This window comes from Chrysemys picta, chromosome 5 (assembly GCF_011386835.1).
Source record: "Chrysemys picta bellii isolate R12L10 chromosome 5, ASM1138683v2, whole genome shotgun sequence".
NCBI lineage: Eukaryota > Metazoa > Chordata > Testudines > Emydidae > Chrysemys > Chrysemys picta.
This window is the reverse complement of record NC_088795.1, coordinates 1,453,492-1,466,811: the sequence shown is the minus strand read 5'-3', so window position 1 is coordinate 1,466,811 and position 13,320 is coordinate 1,453,492. Positions and strand designations below refer to the sequence as shown.

The 13,320-nt window shown below is 49.9% G+C and overlaps 1 long non-coding RNA gene across 1 annotated transcript; it reads right to left on the bottom strand.

The window, feature by feature from the left end:
* Positions 1-9,286: 9,286 nt before the first annotated feature.
* Positions 9,287-11,480, bottom strand: LOC135983867 (uncharacterized). The gene is made up of 3 exons (XR_010601680.1): positions 11,374-11,480; positions 11,026-11,141; positions 9,287-10,891 (listed from the first exon to the last, which is right to left on the bottom strand). It is a non-coding gene; the product is annotated as an uncharacterized LOC135983867 (long non-coding RNA).
* Between the last annotated feature and the right edge of the window lie 1,840 nt (positions 11,481-13,320).

Genomic DNA, 13,320 nt, shown 5'->3' with positions numbered 1-13,320 from the left:
TGACTGACGGGTGCTCCCTCTTCTTGCAGGCTCTGCACAACACCTTTTTAGAGGGCCTGGACACCATGCTCGGGTGCCTGCTCACCGAGACCCCCACCATAGCCAAATTGCAGCACCTCTTGGAGGTGAGTAGAATGGGAGGGTCTGGGGCGGAATTTCCCCTGAACCCCGTGGGAGGGCTGCAAAGGAGAGACTAGAAGAGTCACATTTCCATTGTGTCCTCCCAGCTTGGACCCAAGCAGCCACACGTTCCCAGAGCTGTCAGTGCAGTGCCATGTTGGGACCCTTACGCCTCACGGGGCGGGGGCGCGGGGGAGCAGGGGAAGGAGCTGGGAGTGTCAGCCAGAGCTCTGCATGGCAGCATTACACACTAACAGTGAGCACCAGGCCTGGCTGGGGACTGAGAGACTGAAACCCCTGTGAGATGCAGGACATGGGCCTCTGAGAAAAGTCTCTGGCTCCTTTCTAGGGAGACCCTGAGATACAGGAGGAGCCTCAGGGAATCAGCTCTTCTGTCCTAGGGACACTGCAGTTCCCGGAGGCATTGTCCTCACGGCCGCTCCATCCATCTTACCAAGGCCTTTGCAGCCGGGGTCTGGGGTCCAGGGCATGTGCCTTGATCCTGACGTGCTGTTCATGGATCAGGAGTTCAGAGCAAATAGACCAGCCCCAAGACCGAACATTGTCCCAGCCTGGAGAGATAATGAGCTTGTGCCCAGCAAGACGTGGGCAGTGTCATGAACCCCCACAGGAGGAGTCAGCTATTCCCCCCTGGGCACAATGTCTCAGACCCATGGGAGGGGGAGAGGCTCGTTTGTAGAGCATGTACGCCTGCCCGCTGACCCTCCCCTGCCTCCTTCTCCCGCAGCACGTCCATTTCTGGCTCCAGTCCAAAAACAGACACGAGAGAGTTAGAGCCTTACGGTGCAGCGCTGCCCTGCTCCAATTTGCCACCTCCCTGCCCGGATTTGACGTAAGTGACCTTTGACCCCAGCATCCTGCAGAGTCAGGGCTTGAGTCAAGTTCCTCATCCCCTGGCTAATTGGTCCGCCCTGGGTCCGTGAGGGACTGCGTTCCACAGGCCACGGGCTGGCAGGGTCGTGCCTGGCCTCAAGGCCCTTGTTATTCTGGAGCAGCCTGGCAGCGAGTGCTCATAGAGGACCCTTCCCTGGTCCCTTTGCTTCAAGCTCCTTTGGGGTCAGAGAGAAAGAGGGCTCTAGTTCCTCTCCCTCAGCGCCTCCTACAGATGGATGGGAGCAGAGCTCTGGCCCAGAGGAGCCCAGGGAAATCAGCCCACCCAGGGGGCAGCCAGCTGGTGAGGGGACAGGAACGGAGCTATTGAGACACGTGGAGGGAAAGAGCCCACCATGAGGGCAGGGGCAGGGACCACAGGAGAATGACCAAAGCTTGTAAGATGTCACCAGTTGGGTAGCTAGGGCCAGATCCTGACTTCAGTGGGTGGGTTCTCAGTATTAGACACCACTGTTAACAGGCGCCCACTCCCAGAGCACCATGGCCATAAGGGTCCATGATTGCTGTGATGAATGAGACAAATCCCCCTTCAGCTACTTAGCCGCCTGGTCCATTGGGTGCCCCGAGGACCCCGGCCAGTGTTCACCCAGCAAAGGGAACAGAAGGAAACAGGCACTAAAACCGGATGCCAACCCTCCCCAATGGGTGTGTTTCTCTTCCCAGGGTTGAACATCCAAGAGGCAAGCCATCTGTGGTGCCAGGACAGGCTCCAGGACACCGAGCGCCTGGCCTACAGAAATATGGCCAGGGTGGGATAGGTAAGGACTCTCCGCTGGTGCACTGCAGCAGTTCAGGTGTGGAGCTGTCTCCCCCTGCAGTTAGTGTGTTATGGAGAGGGAGGGATAGCTCAGTGGTTTGAGCATTGGCCTGCTAAACCCAGGATTATGAATTCAATCCTAGAGGGGGCCATTTAGGGATCTGGGGCAAAAATCTGTTGGATGATTTAGTTGGTGTTGGGAATGTCAGTGGGGAGAGGAGCGGGAATGGAAGGAGATCTAAAAGGCCCTTTCCTCTAGCGGGTGAGCTGCAGGAGATATCGCTGCTGGGAGCAGTAGGGATCCTTTGTCTGTGTGAGCTGGTTCCAGAGCGCGCAGACACATTCCCAGCATGTCATGGCACCTGCGGTGAATCCTGCTCCAGAAAGAGCTATTCCTCAGTGCCTGCAACCTCTTACTGACGGGGGTTCCTTGGTCCATGGGACCCCAAAGGTTGGCTGCCCCAGGACTCTTCTTCACCTTGTGAGATACTAGAGGGATTTGGAGCCTGGTTCTGGGCAACTAACAAGGGCTGTGGTGCTGTTGGTTTTAGGTCTTTGGACAGATCTTTTCAGAAGGCCAGAGAATATCGTTCATCCAGGCGGCGCTTCTGGCAATACATGACCCCCAGATCCGTATCAGCCAGGCTGCGCTGGTGCTAACATACTCCATCCTGGGGGAAGCCGGCCAACTGATAGGGGATGAGGTAACCAAAGAAGGATCAATTCGGGAGGGAGCCCCAGGGTCTTTCACCTCCAGGCCATTGAAAGTCATTCCCATCCCATCCCCACGCGCTGACCTGGGAGCAAGGAGAGGATGAACCCAGGCAGGTGCCATTGGTCGGTGCCAGCTTGTCCCCTGAGCAGCTCAAAGCAGAGCAGACCCAGCTCTCCAGCAAGGCTATTTCCTAACATTCATCACATCAACACGACACGCTGCCATTGCTCATACTAGGGGCTGCCAATTCCCCATGTGACCACTGTGAGCCTTTCCCACCGCTCAGGGCCTCAAGCCGGTTCCTAGGGCTCTGGGATCGTGTTATCCCAGCCACCCCCTGCTCTGGGAGAACTGGAGGAGTCAGTCAGCAGAGGCTGCTCAAGTGCCCCATGCCCCAGAGCCACTGTCCATGACGTCATCTTAACAACAGGGGCGTCCCTTGGGAAAAGGTGTCCACATCCTCTCACCCCCCGGCACTACTGCCCAGAGCCTCCCAGCCCCTCAGGTGGAGGAGGCGAGGGTGGCTGAGGGGGGTTCAGCTCTGCTCCCCAGAATCCCAGCTGGGTTTGGGGGTAGAACAGCTCTCATGGGGGGCCTGAGAGGAATGGGGGCAGGAGTTCATTCCACAATGGTGAGAGAGGGGTTGGAGGTCACTAGAGAGGAGACAAGATTTCGTCTCGGGGATTGGGTGCGGGAATCCGTCCCTCAGACATGGGGAGGGGTGGGATGGAAATTCTGCCGGTTCCCATTGCCGTTAATGCCCTTCCTTGCCATGGGTGTCTAGTCTCTGACTGATCCTTGTTCCCTTTCAGCAGGAGGATGTTAGCGCGACGATCATGGCGCACCTGTTCTACATCCGGTGCTTGCGCCAGGTCCCCAAAGCATTGCAGGGGCTGTGCGCAGTGGGACACCTTTGAAGTCCCCTCTCCCCCCTCGCATGACCAGAAGCTCCCACTCCCTGCCGCAGGTACTGCTCTGTCTCACTGGGCCTGGGGGAGAAGGGCTGGCGGGAGTGGACATAAACCCCACAGCACTGAGAGATACCCAGGCCGAGCACCTCGCTCTCACCACCATGCCCCTCCCCGACCCCTGGAGCTGGGGCCAGGCCAGTTACGGTCCCTGCCCCCATGCCCAGAGGCCAGTTTCGGAAGCATCAGGCTGTCAGGGCCGTGGGGCTGGCCCAGAAATGAGAGCATCCGCAGAGCCAGGGGTTATCCTCAGGAACCATTGCAGTCTGGGAGGGGTGGCCCAATGTGGAGCCCCTCCCCTGCCGTCACTGCTCAGACCTTCCCATGGCCCGTGTCACCCTGCCGCAGTGAATGTCTGACCATCCCCCACCTGGGGCCCAAGCCACCCAGCCGGTATCTGAACCCTTCCCAGCCAGGAATGAAACTCCCCCCTAGCACCTTGGACCCCAGAGTAAGAGACATCTTTGTCATCTTGCTCTCTTTCTTTTATTCCTAGGAAGGGAGTCCCCCAATGTGGGGCTCTAGAGCTCCAGCTGGGCAGTGCCTAGGAGAACCTGTAAGTCATCCTGGTTCCCGCCTGCATGCACCACCCTGCCCTGCCCTGCCCTGCCCTCCGGTTCCTCGCTGTTGACTCTGGCTTGACCCTTGGCTCCGGTCTCTGGTTATGACTTCGGCGTGACCCTTCTTGGCTTCAGATGTTGGCTACCCACCCTGGTTCCGTATTCTCCTTGCCCTTCTCTAGTCCTGCTCCAGGCACCCCACCGACCCGCTCCAGCATTGCCTTCTCCTCCTGATCTTCCCCAAGCACTCGGACTTTGACTACCCGGCTTTGACTTTCGGCCTGTATCTGGACTCTGGCTTGACATTGACTTGGCTGATCTTTGGTCTCTGACTACCTGGCTACGACCTCTGGCCTGGACTTGGACACTATCTCTGCTTCTGCTTTGTCGATGGACTCTGATCTCGGTTTTGACCCTGGTGTGTCCCTGGACCATGATTCTAGCACCACTCTTAGCCTAGGCACAATCCTGCACCTCCCTGCGACCTACGCTCCAACCACTGAGCCTAATTACCAGATGCAGCATGTAACATTAGGTGGTGCAACTTTTTGCAGAAAAGCAGGCTCTCCGCAAGTAAGTGGTCCATATACAACAGGGACACAGCAATAGTATAAGGGCCCTACCGTCAATCAAACCCTAACCCCGCCCCTTGGCCCCTTTAATCGCGCCACTGGACCCCTTTGTCCCACCCACCTGTCACCGGAAGTCCCACCCACGGGGGTATTACTTCCGGGGTCAAGGTGCCACCTGACCGGAAGCAAGGTGGGTCATGTGACCCCTCTAAGAACTCCCCCCATCACCCTCTACCAATCAGGAGGGGTTTCGTCCTGATAGGACCGCCCCGAGAGGAGATTTTGACCAATCAGGGTGACTTCCAGGGCGGGGAATGACCAGTCCAGAAGTGTGTCGTGTGACCCCTCTAAGAACTCCCCCATCACCCTCTACCAATCAGGAGGGGTTTCGTCCTGATAGGACTGCCCCGAGAGGAGATTTTGACCAATCAGGGTGACTTCCAGGTTGGGGGGTGACCAGTCCAGAAGTGCGTCATGTGACCCCTCTAAGAACTCCCCCCATCACCCTCTACCAATCAGGAGGGGTTTCGTCCTGATAGGACCACCCCGAGAGGAGATTTTGACCAATCAGGGTGACTTCCAGGATAGGGGGTGACTGGTCCAGAAGTGCGTCGTGTGACCCCTCTAAGAACTCCCTCCCCCCTGCCCATCAAGAGGGGTTTCGTCCCGACAGGACCTCCCTGCGAGGAGATTTTGACCAATCAGGGTGACTTCCAGGTTGGGGTGACCCCTCCGGTAGTGAGTCGTGTGACCCCACTAAGAACTCCTCCCAAGGACCTCTGCCAATCAGAGTGCAGCACCATTGCCCCGTAAGTCCCAGGGCCAGATAGAGGAGGCGGCCATCTCTTACCAAGGACACGTGTTTTCGAAATCACGGAAAGGCTGCTGAGAGGAAACATGCACTCCTTCACCACCCCCGTGAGAACTTCGGACTTGTTTTAGCCCCAAGCACCTTTGAACTTGTGTGGAGAAAGCGCTACATCAGCGACAGTTCCGAGGAGGACCCTTTGACCCAGATGTTGATGGATAAGTCGTAACCCGACCCCGCAACCCTCGTGAGGCATCACGATGAGCATGATGGCCTCTCTTTGTCCACCCCCTCAGAGGTGGAAGGCGATCGTAGCTTGGGGGAGGCACCGGCGGACAAAGCGAATGGAAAAGACGGAGCTCAGGTAAAATGAATGAATAAGAAGCAGTGGTCAAGGAGGGGTGGGTAATGGAATAGGAACCGGGGGTTGCGTAAATTAAAAAACAAGCAGTGAGGGTGTTTACACGGTTTCTTTTCTGAAAATCTCTCAACAGGTCGACGATGCCTTTTTAGAGGCCTTTAAGAACTTACACATCGGAAGCCTTGTGGGAGTAAATATATCGTGCGTCAGCTGTTTTTCCTCATGTCTGAGACACAGATCTCAAGGCGAAAAGGACAAAATGGAAGAATGAACCATCTGAGACTCCCTGATGGTAGGGGTCATGGCATCCATTTCTACAGGTGGCTGTAAAAGGTTGTGTTAAACCAGGCGATTAATAAAACTTATTTAAATGTGTCAATATGAATGTGTCCCCTTTCATACTCGTGGTAGTAAAAGACGGTACCAGTAACAGTCACGTCTACACCGATGGCTCCGTTAAAGAAAATATATTACGCCCCCGGGGAAGTTGGGAGCTTCGGCGCGGTCACCATTTTGTTACCAATAATGAAGTCAAAGCAGACCTGTGCAATAGTCCAGGACTAGATCTTTCAAACTGTCGAAGTTGATCTTTTCGCAGTTTGCTACATTTAGGGTAATACCTTTGACTTTCATACAGGCCTTTCCACCCAACAGCTTATACCCATAGGTATTCGGGCCTGCCGACACAAACTTGGTGATGTGTTGATCTGGCGGGATCTGACTCGTGAGGTCCCCTAAATAATCCCCCAAAGGGGGATTCCAGTCACCCTCCCTTTTCACAAATATCACCGAGTCAGTGTCGTGGTACAGGCACCGCTCTTGCAAACCTTCTAGGAGGCTGTATAATTCTAAGCGGGCATAAGCGGGGTGAAACAGGCTATGAAAACATTGGTATTGCCAGAGACAGAGTACCGTTCTTTTGCGTGCTTCCATGCCATGCACGCTGTTTCATCATCGATAAACTCGCAGGATGAAACCTCATAATTGGGGGAGAACAGGTACTGCAAGAGTTCGTCAGGGTCTCTCACGATGCTGGTGTTGGGTAGGTTGGATCTTTGGCCGAATTTACCCCACAGAGAATTTAAAAACAGTTTAGCGATTTGGCGTTTGGCAGGGTTTGATCTGATCTCGTGTTGGCGTAAATGCACGCCTTCTTTCTGGTAGAAATCGCTAACGTACTTATTTTGTTTCTCCTCGTCTGTGCACCAACTGGGATACCCTGAAGCCTCTTGTTTCTGGTGGAGGTGTAATTTTATGTACTCTAAAAAGAGTTTCAGATTTTTCATTAAAATTTCCAGATTTCATAGATCTTAGCCACCGCGTACCCCTTCGCTATGGCCGCGTTCAATTCCACCTTGCTCCACGTCCCCAGGATGGCCCGGTCCTCGTCAGTATGGGTGCATGTCTCCCGCTGCTCGGTTTCCGCACAGGTTCGGCATAGCGAGAACATAAGCTTGCCACCCACGCTGACAGGTAACAATAGGAAAAAGAGGCCTTGTGGGGGGTACACTAACTTTTGCAATTCCAAAATAATTTGCAAGGGGTCCAAATGTGTCAGACTATATCGGGGTGTCCGAGAGGGTATTCTTTGGTTTTGTTTACAAAAGGGTACAGGCTGGTAAAATCATAATAGTGGATTTCTTCCCCGGGGTTAGGCTTGTAATATAGGCGGATAGCGTTTGTCCTTCCCCCAAAAAGAGCATCCTAGGCACGAGAGGCTGGGGTAACTGGGCTCGGTTTAAAAAGTCTGCAAGCTCCCTGTCTGTTTCTTTCATCACCTCCCACTCGTGCTCCCAAAGAGTCCTCACTACAAAACCAAGTCGTTTCAGATAGTCGGTCTTGAGTTGCATCTTGTAATAAAGAAACCGAAAGATGTTCCCGTCATAGGATTTTGTGCTTTTTCACAATAACAAGTGACACGGCCGTGGGAAAAAAACACCCGTTAAACTCACAGGCTGTGTGTATCCCATCAACATCGGCATAACCGTCTAAAAAGTAGGGCCCTACCTGTAGTTCCCCATCCTGTAAAGCATGCCATATTTGTATATTTTCTTTGTGAGAGATATACAACAGCCACTAACTAGATGGGGTTAAATATCTCTTTTTCTGCCTGTGATAGTTGTCCGGAGGGAGAAGAGCTACCGTCTTAGGCTCCAAAAAACAAACCTGTACGTAGCCATGCAGACAGATGCCAGTGTTATGTACCGGAATGGATCTATACAGTTTTATCTCAGTGAATTTACCAGGTTCTTTCTCTACTGCATCTCCCTTCTCCGTCATTTTAATAATCTCTTTTCTGTATAGGATACAGGCCTGTCTCAAAATTTTTACATCCTGCTGACAGTAATATATGAGCTCTTTCTGCAAGTCAAACGTCTCAGAGCTATGGTCTCGATACCAGTCGAGAAACTCTGCTTTTTCTCTGGGCATCGTGCTTTCTACACCACAGTGCTCCATACCGGGCATAGGCCCCACGTAATTTTGATTTTCGAACGTGTTAAAAACAAGTGTGGAAAATACCCTTTGCACCCTTCAAACCCCCATCGCCTGCGGTAGCTTGCTAAGCTTCATGGGCAAGAAGTTTAAAGAGTCTATAAAACAAATGCCCAGGGCCTTATGTTCCACGCACATTAGTTTACTACCCTGAGTGATCAGTTCTAGCCCATCTTTTCCTTGAGTAACTGTCTAACAACGAAGTACGCATCATAACCTTTAGAATTGTGTGCTAGGAATGTGTAGTCCCGAAACTCTTTGCCAATAAAGGTCTTAAACACAGAAAGACACTCATCGCCCTTAAATTCCCAGGATTTTTCTGGCTTTAGGGACATAGCAAAAATGTAATTGGGAGTGTGCAACCCGGTCTCCTGTGTGCATTCGAAATCATAAAAAAGATATAGTTTTCTGAAGATTCGGGCTTTCTAAGGCTGTCCATAAAACAGAGGTGACCGTCTACATCACCACCGATCAAGACTGACACTTCTCACACAAAGTTTTAGACAGGCATTCAACTTGGTTTTTTGATGCACAGTCGATATGTCTGTCTAAACACTCTTTGGACCGACAATACAGTCTACAGCTAGGACACCGCTGCTGCACGCCCACGCCGTCTGAGCACGTTACGCTCAAGCAGAGGTGGCAACGATACCTGCAAGAGTGGTCATGGCTGTACACTGTGTGGCAAAACTCTGAACAACTTTTTTACATCCAGAACCCCATAGTAATGCTCATCGTGCAACAGGATAAAATAAGTCTCGGGGTACACTGTGCCCCCAGTTTTAAAAAAGCCCCAGCCGCCTTTCGCCGTATACAGCACCACCTGTATGTTAACTCCTAAATGCTGTTCACACTTTGCTACGTCGCTGAGCATAACCTTTTTTTGATCTGACCACCCCAGTTTCTCATGTAACTTTCTCGCCTCCGCTAAAAATTCCAAGTCCGTAGGTTTACCAACGGACATGACGGCCAAGAGCCCATCCGCAAAACACAAATTGGTACCGGTGTAAGTCAGGTCTACTAAACACGGTCTCTTTTAATGAATAATTTGACTATTAAGGATAGAATTAAAAAAAAACTCTACGAGCGCCCCCACCCCTGTTTTTACAGCTGTCACAATGAGGCGCAATGTCCCATCGACATGCAACTCTCTATTGCTCTGTAGCAGCTTTGAGGTCTGATTTAAGAAATCCTCAGCAGACAGCTCATCCCTAGTTCTTTTGACCGAAAACAGAGTTAGTTAAATTACGGCTCTCGAAACGTAACTGAACATAATCATCAGGGCCTACTCTACCATTAATGTCATCGCGCACTAACTGTATTCCCCGGTGTATGGCTTCAACAACCTGCTGAGCTGAATTTATTTGCTCAAGATTGACAAAACGAAATTCCTCACAATACACCGACCCCCCAAATCTGGATAATTCACGTTGCCAACTTCTCACTCTCTCCATATACATCTCGGCATTTTCGGGGTTACTTGGGGGTTCCTCTACGGGATCATTAGCGGCATCTTCTACATCAGATGCTATTTGAGAGTCAGACTCTGAGGCGCCTCCATGAGGGTCATTGGGAGTAGAACGGGACCTGTCTAGAGAGCCCTCTAGGGAATTTGCTAAACCAGAGTCTGATTCCGCCTCCCCATTTTCAGACAAGCCAGTTTGAGAGCCTCCAGTCGGGGGCATCTCTTTTTGTTTTTGTTTTTTTTCCTCATTACCTCTTTAGCCCTTTTTAAAATTTTTACAACAACCCAGGCCTGGAACTTTTTGGCAGCCATCTGTTTATCCCCCAAGCACTGTCCCCTCTTTTGTTTACACATGAGCTGATGTGTACCCTGGAGGGTGCCCCTTTTACCCAGGCCCCTTTTCACGACTAGTCATCCCTGCTCAGAGCCACCCTTTCCAGCCCTCATGTTTTTCAGCATGGTTCTGAACAAAGCATCATATTTTTCCCATTTCTTTCTAGAATCCCGTTCTTTTAGACTACCCGAGGATACAGCCTCCATCACTTTTCTGAGGGAAGCATCAAACCCTCCCCAAATACTAGAATATGGGGAAGCTGTGACGAGCTTATGGTTTTGGGAGAATGGTTTGTCAGTTCTTGGTTTTTTAGTCACAACCCCTAGAGCGCATGCTCCGGGTTTGTGAATGTGGGCATTTTCGCTCACAGTTTCCCCAGGGCTTGGTGTGGTGGTGGTCGCTGAGGAACTAGAGTGCTGATTGTGTGATTGCGATACCTCAGCATCGCAGCAGCTTTTAGTCCTTGGTTTTTTAAAGGCAGCCCCTAGAGCGCATGCTCCGGGTTTGCGCACATTCAGAACCCCTAGAGTGCGTGCTCTGGGTTTGTGAATGTGGGTGTTTTTGCTCACAGTTTCCTCAGGGCTTGGTGTGGTAGTGGCCACTGAGGAACTGGAGTTGTGGTGGAATGGTTGTTTTTTACCAGAGTCTTTTGTTTTGTCCTTGGGTTTGACGTATATAAAGTTTGGACCGCCCGGGTGCTTCAGCTGCACTCCTATGCTGGTTTGCGTTGTTAAAGGTCTCAAAGCAGATTCCTGGTTCGTTCGCAGTTCTGGAGGAGATGTCCTTGTAGCTCTGACTACTGCATTGTCAGAAGAGTTGCCCAGGCCTATGAGGGGGAAAACAACAACAACAACAACATTTTACAAAACTGAACTTTACCATCTCTCACCCACACCTCTGTATTTACTTAAAATACAAAACCTCATAGAACAACCAAACCAATAAGCAAAATATATTTACCGGGCTTCATCCATCCATCAGTGACTGATGCTGGTGAATTTTCCTTTTCAGCTGTCTTTCCTTTTTCTTTTCACCTTGTTTTCCCTCTGGTCTAAAGATCTCATGTTTTGACTGTACTGTGGAGCAAACAACAACATTATTATAAAACACATGAAACCGTCTTGTAAACATACATACACATATTACACACACACACACACACACATACACATATTACACACACACACACACACACACACAAAACAGCAGCTTTATAAAACACACCAAACCAAGTTTGCAGCCAGACACTTTTCAAAAACCCACATGCATTTAAAAGCCTGTTGCAAAAAAATAAATAAATAAAGTTACCTTTCACTATGGGATAAAGTGTTGCAGGCACATGCTTGTTCTGTTCCCCCTCGTGTGTGTTTGGGCCTTCAGGTTCAAGAACAAGCAAAAATGTTAGTTAGTATTACCCTAATCCCTATACAGCCTGTGGAGTACTTTTTTTTTTTAATTCAACAGTATTAAGCACAACTATAGTTAAAATGGTTTTAACCCTGGCCTGGTGGTGAAATGCAGTTTAAAGTTACTGGTTCCACGCTAAACAGATCACACTGCAATAAACATAGGCACCATTATTTACTAAGAAAGTTTTCTGTTGAAAAGAACAAGCTCCAGCATACCTGAGGTTTTTATACCATCTTAGCCCATTGTTTCAAAAAGACTTCAACACAGTTGCTAACAGGTTAATTTAATCACCCCTCCCATAGCATTCCCTTTTGTGATCTGGGGTAGTGAAACCATTTTGTCTGCACAACAGGGCTTCCCCTCCGCTTTAAGTTAAAATACATTTGTGTCTTTCTTACAGTATTAAACAGTACCCATTTCCAAGTGGGGGCCCTTTGCAGATATCAATGAATGTCTTGGGGGTTGGTTGTTTTTTAAAACATGTTTCTTTCATGCTTAAAGTTTGGGGTGTGGGGTTGTTGCCTAGAAAGTATGACCCATAGCATTCAACCAACTCCTGGGCCATATTTAAACTGTCCAATAGCGTTCCACCAACCCCAGGGGTTATATTTAAACTGTCCAATAGCATCTGTGAATTCCTGAGGTTTAATTTCATTTCATATTAAGCAGAACTCACCATCCACCCCCACCCACCCCTTACTATGGGTGAACTCCCATCAAATGTAACCCTATAGCAACGAGGGTAAGTAATTGCAGTCACCCTGGCTATTCAGTGAGGGGGGTGTGTGTGGTTAAACCCATTTAGTTCAACAGACTAAGGATAGCTCAGTGGTTTAAGCATTGGCCTGCTAAGCTCAGGGTTGTGAGTTTAAGTCTTGAGAGGGCTACTTAGGGATCTGGGGCAAAATTAATATTTGGTCCTGCTAGTAAAGGCAGTTCTATGAGATAGGTATATCTCCATATTAACTCTATTGTCTGAACTAGACTTGTTTGTTTTATTGTAAGCACATTTTTAGGATTTTTTCCCCCTCCCACCACAACATACATTTCAGCTTTTTGCTATACACACACAAAAACACAAGAGCTAATTCTCACAAACAATATATTTTTGTATTTTAAAAACTTACAGCTCCTTGAAAACAAACCAAACTACTTCATTAAAACCTTTTAGCTCACCTAAATGCCAAAGGCCTTCTAACAAAACACAGATAGTCACAAACCCCCTTTTCAAAAATTTACAGCTACCAAGTTTTATATGGCATGTTTGTCCCCTCACCATTCTCTAACTTAATCCTTTTAGTTTTTTTCTTAAGCAGGGTTCTGTAACTCTTTGTGCGGACTAGACGGTCAATATAACGCTGTAAGCAGGCATCTTCCGGTTTGGTCATATTCTTTAGAACACGGTCAGGGTCTGCACTGAATTGCACAGCATTTATCAAGGTCACCCCTTGCGCTAAATGTTCTTGGGTTAGTTACAGACATTGCATAGCAGAACCTATGGCAATAACAGTGTTTAATAAGCTTTCCAAACACAGCTCAGCACACAGGCCCCGGAGCTTGCAGTTTATATCCAGTGAAGTCCAAGTCACACAGTCATGGTGCCTTTGGCCTGGCACATCTATGACACAGCCCTCACAATCTTCAGAAAGCTTTTCCCTAAGGCAGTGTTTAAGGATAGCATAAACAGCAACGCGTACAATAGTCCGCATGACTTTTTTACGCTCACGACGTGGCACTGGCTCAGTTAGTTCTATGCCAAGCCGCCTCCTAAACTCCTCATAGCCATCATCCTCAGAGTCCTCTTCAACAACTTGTATCGGCGTTGAGCAAAAACATGGTGGGCCC